At 37.2% G+C, this 13,369-nt stretch overlaps 1 protein-coding gene across 6 annotated transcripts in view; it reads right to left on the bottom strand.

The window, feature by feature from the left end:
- The window catches only part of ARSJ (arylsulfatase family member J), a 219,623-nt gene that overhangs the window by 68,495 nt on the left and 137,759 nt on the right, over positions 1-13,369 (bottom strand). For all 6 annotated transcript variants that reach the window (XM_068941761.1, XM_068941762.1, XM_068941760.1 and 3 more), the window contains one exon: positions 4,358-4,408. The gene's annotated coding sequence lies outside the window, so the exon portion shown is untranslated. The remainder of the gene's footprint in view (positions 1-4,357; positions 4,409-13,369) is intronic.

Raw genomic sequence — 13,369 nt, 5'->3', positions numbered from 1 at the left:
TCAGTTCCCTATTAATAATGAGGAAGCTTGGGCCGCTACCTGTTGTTTTCTTAATTTAAAAGGGAAGTGAAGATCACTTCAACAAATGAAAACTGGAGAGGAAGTGAAACTATTAACTATATGACACTCACAAAGTACAGAGATGAATGCCACATGTATTCAGTTATGCGAAACCTTATTCAGTTGAGTATGTGAAGGCTGTGACTCACTTCACAAAGCAGCATTTGAGGAGTTCCTCCCTGGGTTTCTTTCATTCCAGACCCCGGGTAAATGTGTGTGAGTCAGCACAAGCGTGAGAACACATATGCAGATATTGTACTCTTTCACTGCTTAAACATAAGCTGCAAATGCTGAGGAAACATATTTTTTTTTCTTCCCCCTCTACAAAGACCGAGAAGAAAACCCACAACATGAGGAGCAGATTTGGTTGCTTATCCTGTTTGATGCACTGTTTTAGAGGAATCTTGTATGCAGCAAAGGCAATGAATTACAATAATTTATAATACTTTTTACTCTCTGAGGGAAAAAAAGAATAAAGGTAATAATCCTATTAAAATGAAATTTCCACTTTTTAAAACTAGCGATTTAGTTTTATATTATATCTTTCCTACACCAAAACACTTTTCAAACAACGCATAGAAAACTCCATTATATTATCAATTCATATTTAGCTGAAATACTGCTATTGGTAAAAAGCAAGAGCAGTATGTTCCCCAAATGAGAATTCACAGATATTAACACAGTACTTAAAACAAACCCACAAAAAACAAAGTAAAAAAATTTTCATAGCAGGCAGAGACAGATACAAAAAAAAGAGGTCACTTCAAGCTGAAGTGCTGTAATCTAACTTTGTGGCTCCCAGATCTCATTTAAGTTCAGGTCACTGAAATGCCTGATCCCTCTGCAAGGCACAGAGACTTGGGCACTTGGAATCACAGAATGGTTGAGGTTGGAAGGGACCTCTGGAGATCATCTAGTCCAACCCCCCTGCTCAAGCAGGGTCCTCTAGAGCATATTGCCCAGGATCACATCCAAATGGGTTTTGAATATCTCCAGCGAAGGAGACTCCACTACCCCTCTGGGCAACCTGCTCCAGTGCTCTGTCACCCTCACAGTGAAGAAGCTTTTTCTCAGGTTTAGGTGGAACTTCCTGTGGTTCAGGAATGGGCCTGGAGAAAATGATTACCTTCATGGTGAGGGCATAAGAGTCTTCCCTCCTACTGCACTTTCTGATGCGATTCCCTTTTGTCACTTGCCTATGAATTACACATAGGCTTGACTCTACTCAGAGAGGAGGGATTGCAACTCAGGTAGCCCATGTCCTATTCCAGCCCCAAGGCTCGTGCATTGTGTTAAGATAACGCATCTCCTCCTCCAACTGCCTAACCCACTGACCTTATTTTACAGCATTATCATGACAAATCATTGCCATTTAGGACAAAACTGCCACAACAAAGGTGCGTATGTCCTTTCCTCCACCAGTTCCTTGTACTCTATGTAGCAAACATACTGCCATTTCTTTGACTTTATAGGAGACTCTTAGTAACTTCCCAAACACTTGTCTAACCCCTTTTTAAAATGATCATTATGGGCATTAAGAGGTCAAGTCCACCTCTTAATATCTGTGCTTCAAAAAAGTTAAAATTTGAAAATCTGATTTATCAACATGTTCTGAAGCTTCTCCAACTAGGACGGCATAAACCTGTATAACAGAATCACCGTTTCTCCTTATCGCCTTTTGTGTTGTAGGATAGTAGCTTATTGCAGGATTTTATAAGCCAGCAGCCCCTGGCTACTGGAACGTCTTGCAAAGGCTGTTTCAGTCAAGCGGAATTCAGGTGAGATCTGATACGGCTGTAAATTACACTGGGGTCCAAACTAGCTTCAGTACTGAAATAATAGTATTCAGTGGCATTGTCCACCATCACCTGCCCAGAAGACTAAACTGGACACATCTGTGTATTCAGCTCATGATCTACCTTTCATCACTTGAAATTGAAAATCTTCAATTTATTTAATCTCCCCTTACCAAAAAAACCAAAAACCTTAATCTTTGAAAAACAATATTTTATCATCGCTCCAACATCTTTACCAACAAGGAGCAAGGAAATGAAACAGTAAATTCAAAGGAAACATTCACTTACTACTCTAGGACAAGCCTTGGGACATCCTAGGATAAAATAAAGAGAAGTGTGTTTTATTGTGCTGGATTTTGGTTTTGTTTTTTTTTTAAAAGGAACAATGACAGCTAAGTTCAGTGATAGCACATGGCTGAAAACTCCCCTGATGACTCGGCAAGAAACTGAGCACAATCTCATTTAGAGAGCAAATCAACATATGTAATCCCAGGCTGCATTTCCATCTTACAAAGAGTTTGGTGACAATTCCCAGCTTTCCTCCTGGCACTTATTTTCGACTTAAGACTTCAGCACATCTTTCCTGTGACAGTGCCAGCGTAACTGTTCTAAAAGTTACACTGCAAATTGTCCTAGGGAACTTTTTAGGGGGAAAAACTATGGATTTTTAAATCAGATCAAATTGCCCACCTGTATCATAAAAAGAGCCGGCAGACAAATTAGATTGTGTTGGCACAAGTTAAGGGTAGCGAATCACAGTGTGAGGGCACAACGCCATGATGTACAATTGCTGCCAGACTCTGGGCATTGTGAAATAATGGCCTCAGCTAGCAGAAATCAATGTGCATAAATTCAGTTGTCAGTCGCTGCAATTGCTGCACCTCTTTTCTCAGACAGCACCACAGTTATAATTAAGTGTTGATGTGTTTTGGGTGGAAGCCCCTCAGCAGCGCTGCTTCTGAATAAACCATTTCATTTTAATAAGGGCATAGGAGCAGAGGCCTCTCCCATATTAAAGAAATATTTTGGAACTGGAATTACATTCCACTTATCGTTATTGTCACAGTAGTTGGATCTAAGCTCACCAAAGGGAGGAAAAAACCAAAATACATTACAAGTGACTTTCATATAACTCATTAAAAGTGATGTTTCTATCTTGCTGTCATTACAGGTCACAAAATTAGTGGAACAGTTATTACCAAACCTCAGTATTTGTTTTGTCTCTGCTTTCCAGGTTTACAAAATGTGTGCCTTGGTTTTTGCTTGCTACATATTTGATGATCTCCAGTTCGCAGAAGGAGAACAGTAACTTGTTGCCATATGATATAACTATTTTTCAGGTTAAAATTACTGTGTTTCACATCCCAGCAAGTCTCTGGAGCAGATTAAAAATTAGCATAAAGAAAATGAGATACAGATTTACAGCCCCTTCACTCTATCCTTCTTCCTCAAAAAAAGAAACCAGTTCCCTTTCCCTCTTGCATGTATCTTAGAATGTTTATGGTATCACATCCAGGCCAAATGAACATATGGCAGTTGGATTTCTTCTGGATGAGGTCATTTTGAACTGAGGTCTTTTATCTCCCTCTATAGACATTTACATGCTGTCCTCAGAATTTGGTCATTACATTCCAGATAAAATCATCACTTTCCCAGTCCTTGGTATCTTCTCAATTTTCTTTTTAAAGTCAGCTCTGGGAAGACAGCCATATCATTGCAGAATAAGCTAGCAGATTTTTTGGATTCTAGCCAAAATGCTGTTTTGTAACTGCTTTTTGCTGTGTTGGGTTCATTTCACTCCTGGTACTGCCAACATAGTTGGACTTTTGGGGGCTTTTTAGGAGTCATTTTTGTAAGAGTAGAAAAATGGCTTCTATAGTACAGTTATTCCTAGGTTTATGAAAATTTAGGCAGCTCTTCTTGGAAGCAAGAATAAAGGCAGCGTTGCAGGATTTCAGCTGAAAGAATGAAGTACGCTCTCTAACGATAGAGGAGAGAACATCAACACAAGCTGAAAGAATGAAGTACGCTCTCTAACGATAGAGGAGAGAACATCAACACAAGCTTCTCAACCATATATCATCTAAGCCATGCTTTCAACATTCAAATAAGACGACCGGTTGGTCTGCATGCTTTACTGCAACTGGTGACAAAACTTCATATTAACGGTGATTTTAATGGCATATGTTTTGTGACAAATTCTAACTATACCAAAAATACCTGGTATTTTGTACAGGATACTGAAGAACCATAGGAAACAGTTTTTCCTGCCAACACTGATTACACAGTTTGGATTAGCACTAGAAGTCTAGCCATCACAGCTTGCTTAACTCCCTCAATCAAGACCTTATCAATGTCTTCAAAAAGAAAATGGAGAAACAATGAAAGATGTGATTGACGAGAAGGAGGAGGCGATCAACAAGTTCAGTATGAACAAAGATGAAGTTGTTCTGATTAAGAAAAGGGGAAAAGGATAGCAAACCAATCCAGTAATGACATACCTCAAATGATTTCTTTTCTCTCATTAGTAGGCATCTTCTGGTTTCACATTTCTGTAAGTAGAAGTGAATAGTCAATACAGACAAGAAAATAAGCACTTAATTGTCAGTCACTATTATCATCTTAATAACATGACTCAAGTATTTAGGAATAAAATGCATTTTTACCTAAAGCCACTTTATCTTTTTAGCTCTTGAAACCTTTTACTGAGCTGCACGTTAGCTTACAGTCATGGGGAACTGCCTCTCCACAAGTGGAGTTACAGCAAGGGGCAGAGCCAAGAGATACAGACTCCACTCTAAGATATTCCCTGTAATCTTTGAATTTAAAGAAGTCGTTTAGCTCTTACTGCCTATCACTCCCACCTGTGGACCACTGACCTGCCCCACAGGTGCTATGAGGCTCAGACAGTGTTAGTTAGAAATACTGAGATTTTCAGCTGAAAGGCACTACTAAAAATATTTTTGTTTCCATAGTAACAGACTGTGAAATACAATAGTATGGCTCTTTCAGGATATAGCCAAAAGATTATAGATGAGAAACTCTTACTTCAAGTGCTAAGCTGTAATAGAGCAAAGGATCCACAGAAGCCACTGCTATTTATATAATCACGTCTTGCTCTGCTTTGTACCAGTGTGCAAATCTCTTTATTCAATCAGTGCGAAATTGCAAAGACAAACTTTTCATAATGAAAGAATAACAGTGATAACAGTATCTAACAGAGTATATGAAAGTATTACAGGTTTCATAGGTTTCATTCATATAGAGAGGCTGCACTGACTTACTTCAATAACAGTACTGTTATTGTTGCTTCTGGCAAAAGATTTCAGAGATAGGCATGCACAGATATTCATAATTCACGCACAAAATTCATAATCGGACTGCTAAATAAAAGTTGAAAGTTGTTGAATGGTGAACACCCCATAGCCCTCTGGGCTATCGAGTGGGCTTTACCGGGAATTAGCAGGTGAAAAGCCATTACTGGAATCAGGGCATTATCATCCGACAGCCTGAACAGATGTAATGCCTAACTTTCAATCCTATTCTTGAAAGTCTGCACAAAAGTTAGAAATAGGTTAGGAAATCTTATTGGCCTTCATGAGAGCTGCGCTTGCTCATTATCTCTGAACATCAGACTGCTTACTGAGTACAAGGCTGTCTAACTTGAATAAACATACTTTTGGATAAATTATTTCTGAGTCAATAGCTTAGCTGGAAGAGAATTCAGGGAAGCTGGCTGCCAGTCCTTTGCTCTAAGTTATCCAATTTTCATCTTTAAAATTGATCTGCCTGCCAAGGCTTCATATAAAAGTCAATCAAGGCAAAGTACAATCAAATGAGAACATTTGTTGGGAATTTATCTTTTCTAATGATTAAAACAAGAGCCCATTTGAATTGAGGTGAATCAACTGTTTATTCTTTGTGTGGAGTGATTATATGCAGAAAGAGATTCAGTTTACATTACTGTTTGGCTGGCTGGAACTGAATAACTGTGGGCCAATGTGGGCCAGCAATTCAAGAAATAACATTCAGCAAAATCTTTCCACAAATATCTAATTGGCATCTCATGCTAATGTAATTAAATCAGCCTCAAGAACTCATTTAGTTGCCAAATTGTTTGAAGTACAGTAGAATACAGAGATATTGCCAGGGAAAAAATGTGGGTTAGCAAAAGAAAGAAAGAAATATAAAACTTAAAAGACTAAAAATAGCCGAATCATTATACTGAAGAAAAACTTAGCTTTCAGTTAAGAAGTGAGGCTTTATCATTTAACAGTTGCGATTTCTAATAATATGAAAGGTCTGTGGTGATACTGACTCAGAGAGAGGTTAACATTAGTTGTTCCCTATGAAAAATGTAAATTCCTCTATTTTGGCTAAGTTGTCAGGTCAAAAGTTCTGGGATTCATCATCCTAAGTAAGGAGTCAAAGTCCAATATGGAATTCCCAAATAAAAATGGCTGTATTTTCAAACTTATCTAGTAAGTCAGTGATTTCAGAAAAAAGCGCTTAAAAAACCCAAAAAACAAAAACCAACAGGCTGTTTTGAAAAAGAAAAGGAGATGAGGAAAGATGTGACATCAATGGGTGCGTGAAAAATGTAGGATCTGGTCATTAAAAACAATTATGGTATAAAGATCTACGAAAGAGAAATTCTACAGGGACAGTAAGGATATAACTTTAGTAACATTAATACATGTTTCCTCGTCTCGCAAAATACTATCTCTGTTAGTTGTCCCACTATATTTTCAAGTAATTTGAAGCACTTAATCACGTGATTTCAATGGGATGTAAGCACATACTTAAAGTTAAGCCCATATAAGTCCTTTGGTCAAAAGGGATAAACTTAAGCATATGCTTAAATGCTTACCTACACTCTTTTGGCATTTTGCCCATTTTGCTGGGGCAATTTCACAATTTGTTTCTTTGGTCTAAAGTGATTCAGTGTTTATCTGAGGTAAAACACCTCTCCACTTAGTACGGCTATACTAACATCAGATATAAAAACAATGAGCAAAATAATAAAAGTCATGTTTTAAGAACTTTTTCAAATCTAATCTCATTTAACCAATACAAAAGTTCAATACAGAAGAATATATAACTTCTTGTCATATAACTCTGTAAACAAGGATGATCAATGACCAACCACATTTTCTTTTGAAGTACACCCTTCTTCTCCACTCTATTTCTTTCCGTGTTTCTTTCCTCCTTATTCGCCAGTGTTATATTTCTGACTTAGAACAAGAAAGATCTCCCTCAACCTCCGAGTTAAAGTGGTCACTGATGTACCAGAACAACCATGGGTCAGCAACTTGAGGCATCTGCCTCCTTGTCCTTCACATCTTATTGATACAGAATCGTACTGATTCTGATGAAGAAATTACTGGGTAAAATTTGGCAGCAGACTAGGTGGCAGTAAGCTCTCTTGACCATAAAAAAAAAAAGGAGCCCGTTAAATTATTCCTGTCCCCCTTCTCAGTAGCAATTAACCATCAAAGCTAAAACTGTACTAATGGTGATTTAACTCAAGGAAAGCTTGAAGTTTTTAGCTTAAAAAAATAGAAATACAAACTCATAGGAAATGAATGCACATTCTTCATGTAAATACACTACTGAAAGGAGAGAAAGCATTTTTAATTATTTTTCTTCTAGAAGCATCAATAGTAACAATAAAAAACAGAAGAACAAACTATTTTGGAAAAATAGTGAAGATTGAAATTCGAGCAACTGCAGTGAACTGAGAGCTAAAAACACTTAGCACCTCTGAAAATTGATCTTGCAAGCCTATAAACAACATTGTAAGTGCAGCTTGACAGGTCTTCCAAGCACTAGCAAAAACACAAAGGTGACCAAATGCAGTTTTTAATATTTTTATTAAAAGAAACACACCCCATGCAAAAGCTTAATTTGCCAGTTTTCAGCCTAGACTGAATTTTTATAGCTGAATTTGAAACTCTTCAAAATAGGGGCTTATATAATGGAAAGGCTGACACAACCTTGAGTTCAGTGATGAGAACCATACCATCATATTTTCCTTTCTTTCTGAAGAAACGATGAATAGTTTTCAAGCAAAATTGTTGCAAAGAAAAGATAAAAATGATCAGTAACTCTTTAGATGCATCTTGACGAAAAACTTTTGCTTGGCAAATAAGAGCACATTATAAAACAGGACATAAAATAGCAAATAAGATGTTTGCCAGCATGATGGGATATAGCAGGAAAGAATTTTACTCTTCCCTGAAGCACAGCGTCTTCAGATGTGCTCTATGAAGGAAATTGGACTTGAAAGCAGCAAAGCTAACCTAAAGAAAAGTAGTAATAGGTGACGGTCATGCCAGGGGAAGAGGAAGCGCCTTCCTTTAATCAACTTCTGAGCAGGATGCTGTATACTATCAACTAGAAATCAGTTCCCAGGAAATTCTGTAACATAATGATTATCCCCAGGATCCTTGTTTCAATAAATTGTTTCCCTACAATTGCTTGCAAAAGTAGGAACACAGAGAGGTTTCAGCAGCTGCATTTCTACAGTACTGTAAGAAAGCTGGGTATTACTTCTGAGTTTTTATTTTTAGCCTGTGATGGCAAATCCTTAAGTTTCCTATAAAACAGAGCATAACAATCATTTCTGGGTAGCTCTTTTTTTTTTTTTTTTAAAAAAAAAAGAACACTGTCTCTTTATGTTCACAGTTGTCTTATTCTCCTTTAGGAAGTGATGGGGTCAGCTGGAACCATCTGTGAGCCAGAACCTGCTCCTCATTGCGGGGAGCTAACTCAGTGTGTCTGGGAGGTAAAGGGTTAAGAAGCCACCAGGTGAGAGTCACAGCTGGAAGCAAAGAAGTGACTGAAAAAAACTCCTGAACTGAAATAGCTCCTTCTCTCTGGGCACAGTGCTACTGGCCAAAAATTCTCTGTGTTAACTGAAATCAAGTCTACATGCTATGGCCTATCTAGCAAGGCGTAACAGGCACGAAGAGAGTCGTCTACAAACTATTCTTGTTTCTGTTGAGTTTGTATCCAAAATCTATTTTAAAACACTTTTATTTTTATTTTTAATAAATCTTTTTTTTGGAATGTAAAATCATCTTTGTCTCCTCTTAGGGAATTCACTCTAGCAAAGGGTGTAGGATGTCCCACTGCAAAGTTCTGGCTGACCCTGCATATTCAGAGCCTCAGTTGGTGAGATTTACTTGCCAGTGACTTTGGGTAACAATAAGAATAAAAAGAAATACATGTGAACACAGAGATTTTCATTTTTACCATATTCCCCAAATCCACAATGGTGTCAATTTTCAGAAGAGCAATTAAGTGACTAAAAGGAAACTGAGGGTTTCTTTCGGAAATTTAGGACAACAGTTAAGCAAGTAAACAAATGTTGTAGACCAGTATATTTATAACGGTGCCAAAATAAACCCAGACAAATACTGTAGTAATTCGGGCCCTCAAAGTGTATCTATAAGAGTTTAATCAAATGTTTTCACTCTTAAAATAATAATAATGTTAAATTAATAACAGCAACAATAGAAAGTTACACAGGCACTGCATGACTTACAGTTAATTCTTTATAGTAGTAACAGTACAAATCCTGGCTGTGATATTGACGAGATTATATGACACATTCATTGTAAGCACAGTACATTGTATGAATGTTTCAGGCAGTCGGTTAAACAGATTATTTTCCAAAAAGCCACCTAGACACACATTTGCCTCTAGGACTAGTACTTCTCTTATTCCGTTCCCTAATCTCTTTAGTAACTATGAAATAATTAAAAGATAAAACAGTGCATGTTGGAAACATGCATTTATAAGAAAAAACAGGGCCTCTCTTTTTAACATATTTTAACCTTTCTCTTGCAAATAAGGTACTTCAAAGAATGTTTCTCTATATAGTTGCCCAGCAAGGAATAGAGATGAAATATTCTAGAACGAAATAAAGAGGGGTTGGACAAACTTGAAAATCAAAGCTCATGCTGGTACAAAAGCATGTAACTTCACTGAAGTCAATGGAGGGGCATTTGTTTATGCCAACGCATGACTACGCTCTCACAAGCCATGCTGGCGAGTAAACTCTCCCTCATTTCCCAACAACCCCTGAACGAACAGTAGTTCTATTTGTCATTTTGCACATTTGTACTCCTGAATTTTTCTGAAAGTTTTCCTTTTCTAAATTTTCTCTTTTCTTTTTAAATATAAAGCTAGAGGCCCATTTCATATTAAACCTTTTCTGCTTGTTTGGAGCTGAAAGGAGAGGACTAGGCTGCTTGGGGCTGACAATACAAGTCGTGTGAGACTGTCACACCTAACTGTTAATAAAAAAGAACTCAGGCTGGTCCAAGAATACAAGCCTAAAGCAATTCCTTTCCTTTTATGGAAGAGTTAAGGTTACCTTCAAGTTAAGCAGAATCCAGAAGCACTTTCAGCACAGTTTTATTTCTTTGAAAATGTAGTTCCCTTTCCGTCATTTGACAATCACAAAAGTAGCTGGTATATTTTACCATAGCGTTAGGATGCAGTAAAATTTAGAATATATCCGTAATACAAAACAGTCAAAATGGTCTGATCTTGTATTTTATTTGAGGCTTCTGAGAAAATCAGTTCCATATATCGCCTCCAAGAACTGACGTTCATTAGTCACAGTAATGCTTACTTTTTTTAACGACTACTTATCTCATACTGCTTGCTAATAAACATACAATTTCCTTAATTTTTAAGAACAGCATAATGTACTCAGTTTTCTGTTCTATGTTAATGCTTTAGGCTGGATTAGCACCTGCATACAGAAATACTCTTGAAAAGATGCCGAGCTGAATGAAAAAATAAAGCAGCATACAGTTAATTTTCTGGGAAAAATCACCAAGCCTACAGATCTCACTTCACTTTAAATCATTTTAAAAACATTCTCTGGAAGGGGATTCTCCAGGCCATTATGTACTCAGGGGGCATTTTTCTTCCAGTGCCACAGATATCCTTCAAAAATGTCTCATAAAGTTATAGCAGGTGATTGTCTTGCTGAAAAAGTATATATCAGATATAAGGTTATTTTCTAGTGCCAGTACCTCTCTCCTACTTCAAAGTATGCTTTATTAACTTTTTAAAAGCTCCACAAAAGTAATCAATTTGCCTGGAGAACCTTACACTGAAAAATAAATGACTCTCTGTTGTTTACCTTATTTTAACAGTAGTTGCCTTCAATTGCTAAAAAGCTGGATTTTAGATATCATTTCTGGTTTTAGGCTTACTGCTTCACTGACTGCTTGAACTTAAAAGAAAGTTCTTACATATATCACTTAGACAAAAGGTGAAATGCAAGAGGATTACATGTTGTCTTCTTTGTTAATAACTAGGGTCTAGCTTACTCCCAGAAATATCACAGTCTGTTTATTGTTAGTACTGTAGGTATATTTATTATATAAAGTCCATCCTCCCATGTAAGATGAGCATACAAAACATTACGAATAACAGAAATTAGTATGTTTAAGTCTTCATAACCAATAAGCATGTTCGTGTATACTGCATCAGAAAATACTGTTCAACTACTGTGTCACTAAGATAAAAAAAAAATCTTTTAAAATACATATGATAAAATGTAACTCAGCATATTTCTGTTTTTCACACTACTTCCTAATATTAGCCTTTTTTAATTCACAGCAGGTTCTAAACAGTCTATACACTAAGTGTAAGTTTTATTGTGAAGCATAATTTGGGTGTGCAATAGATTTTTTTTTTTTAAAAGCAATTCTCATAATAAAATGACTTTAAATGAACCTGAATTATTTTTACTGACCTTTTGGGTGATACCCAGTTATGGCTGACAGGCCTAAAAAGTAATACTATGTCGAATTCTTCTACCACCACATGTAAAATCATTTGACAGATGTAAATGCAGTTCCTGGAGGATGGCTCACAAAGCTTGGTGCCATTCTTAGCATAGAAGTGATGCAAGGAATGAAACTGGGAGTAATAGTGGGTATGCTCTGTGAATCAAGTCTATCATAAAGAAAATAAGTATGACGGACCATGCTGGTCACTGCCCTAATTTTGTTTATGAAGGAAGATAGCTTTCTAGTCTCGAGGGATAGAAGCTACTAAAGTGCCTAAGATGTAAAAATTGAGTGGGGTAACTTGCATGGCATTATATTACAGAGTATACAGAATCAGGTCACAGCATTGGCTAGAACAAGAAATAGCTTGTGCGCTCCATTAACTCTGCAAAAAGCAATAGAAAGTTAAGAAATGGAGCTGAGTAAACCTTTCAAAGCAGGCTTGAAACCAGCACACACTTTGCAAATATCAAAAATCTCTTGGGGTTCCAGAGCTTCAAATTTTTTTTGACTCATCTATACCCAGTCTTCCAGTTGCTAAACCTTATTGAGAACGCAAGCTAAATTCAAGAGTCTTATGTTTGTTTGCACACCTATGAGAACTGAAACCATTTTTATGACCATAATGGAAAATTTCTAGTAAGAAATCTGTGTTAAGAAATACACTTGCACTTGTGAACTACAGCTACAGTGTAGTTCACTACACTGAAGAAGGAACCCATTTGAGGCATCTTCTCTATTTACATTTGTGCACACATTTCAGTCCTTTCACAGCTGGCCTGAACTTTTTGCTGCTTCTTCTCCAAGTCCATTTAAGGTGCTTCTCATTTTCTCTGTATTCCAGTCTCCCCATGTGTTTTTTGTTCTTCCCTCGTCTCAGCCCTGCCTGCTCCTCCCAGGCTCTACTCCTTCTCTGAGCATGCTGTACAAGTCACTCATGTCCATCAGATCTGCAGCAAAAATGCAGCCAGGCAGTAGCAGAAGTACATCAGTTAAAATAGAAGGAAAAAGAAGTGTTTTGCAAACTATTAGGGAAGCTTTTAATTGCTCTGAAAGATTCCAGAAATATCCTGGTAACTAAAGGACTAGATGAACGAACTAATAAGAATAATAAAGATTAACGTTGGTAGTGTGATTCTTTTTAAAGGCAACAATAAATTGCTCAGTAAAGGAGCCTCTAATTCCAACATCCAAGTTTCAAAAAATATTTGGGTACAGAAATCCAGTTGGCGCTGGTGTCAGGTAGCTATCTTCCTCTGAAGTTGATTCTCCAACCTAACCCCACATAAAATGCTGCCAAAACTTTTTGGATATGAGTTGAAGCAGAGTGCTAGTCTCATACAATCATTTGAGAATTGCAGTGAACCTGTAAACACCCTCCTTTATTGGCATCAGCTGAGTAGAGGCTTTACTATGCAGACCTGAGTTTGCCACTGTGCATCTAGCAGAGTTTTTGTTAAAAAAAAAGGGAAAGGGGAAGAAAAAATGGGTGTAACTGCTTTGGAATTTGCCCTTTGTCTGGGCAGTAAAAAGCTGAGGGCAAAGCTTGGACAGTTGTGAACAGAAGGCTCAGCCAAGCTCTTCTGCTGTTTAAGAAAACAAAAAGGAAGAAAGAAAAGGGACAGGTTTATGCTACTGCTACAAAGCCAAATTGCTTGAAGTGTTTAGCTGTTCTACTTCAAGGGATTTAGGGAA

The sequence above is a fragment of the Struthio camelus genome, chromosome 4 (genome assembly GCF_040807025.1).
Source record: "Struthio camelus isolate bStrCam1 chromosome 4, bStrCam1.hap1, whole genome shotgun sequence".
Lineage (NCBI taxonomy): Eukaryota > Metazoa > Chordata > Aves > Struthioniformes > Struthionidae > Struthio > Struthio camelus.
Note: the sequence above shows the minus strand (reverse complement) of the source record. Positions and strands in the feature narration are given on the sequence as shown.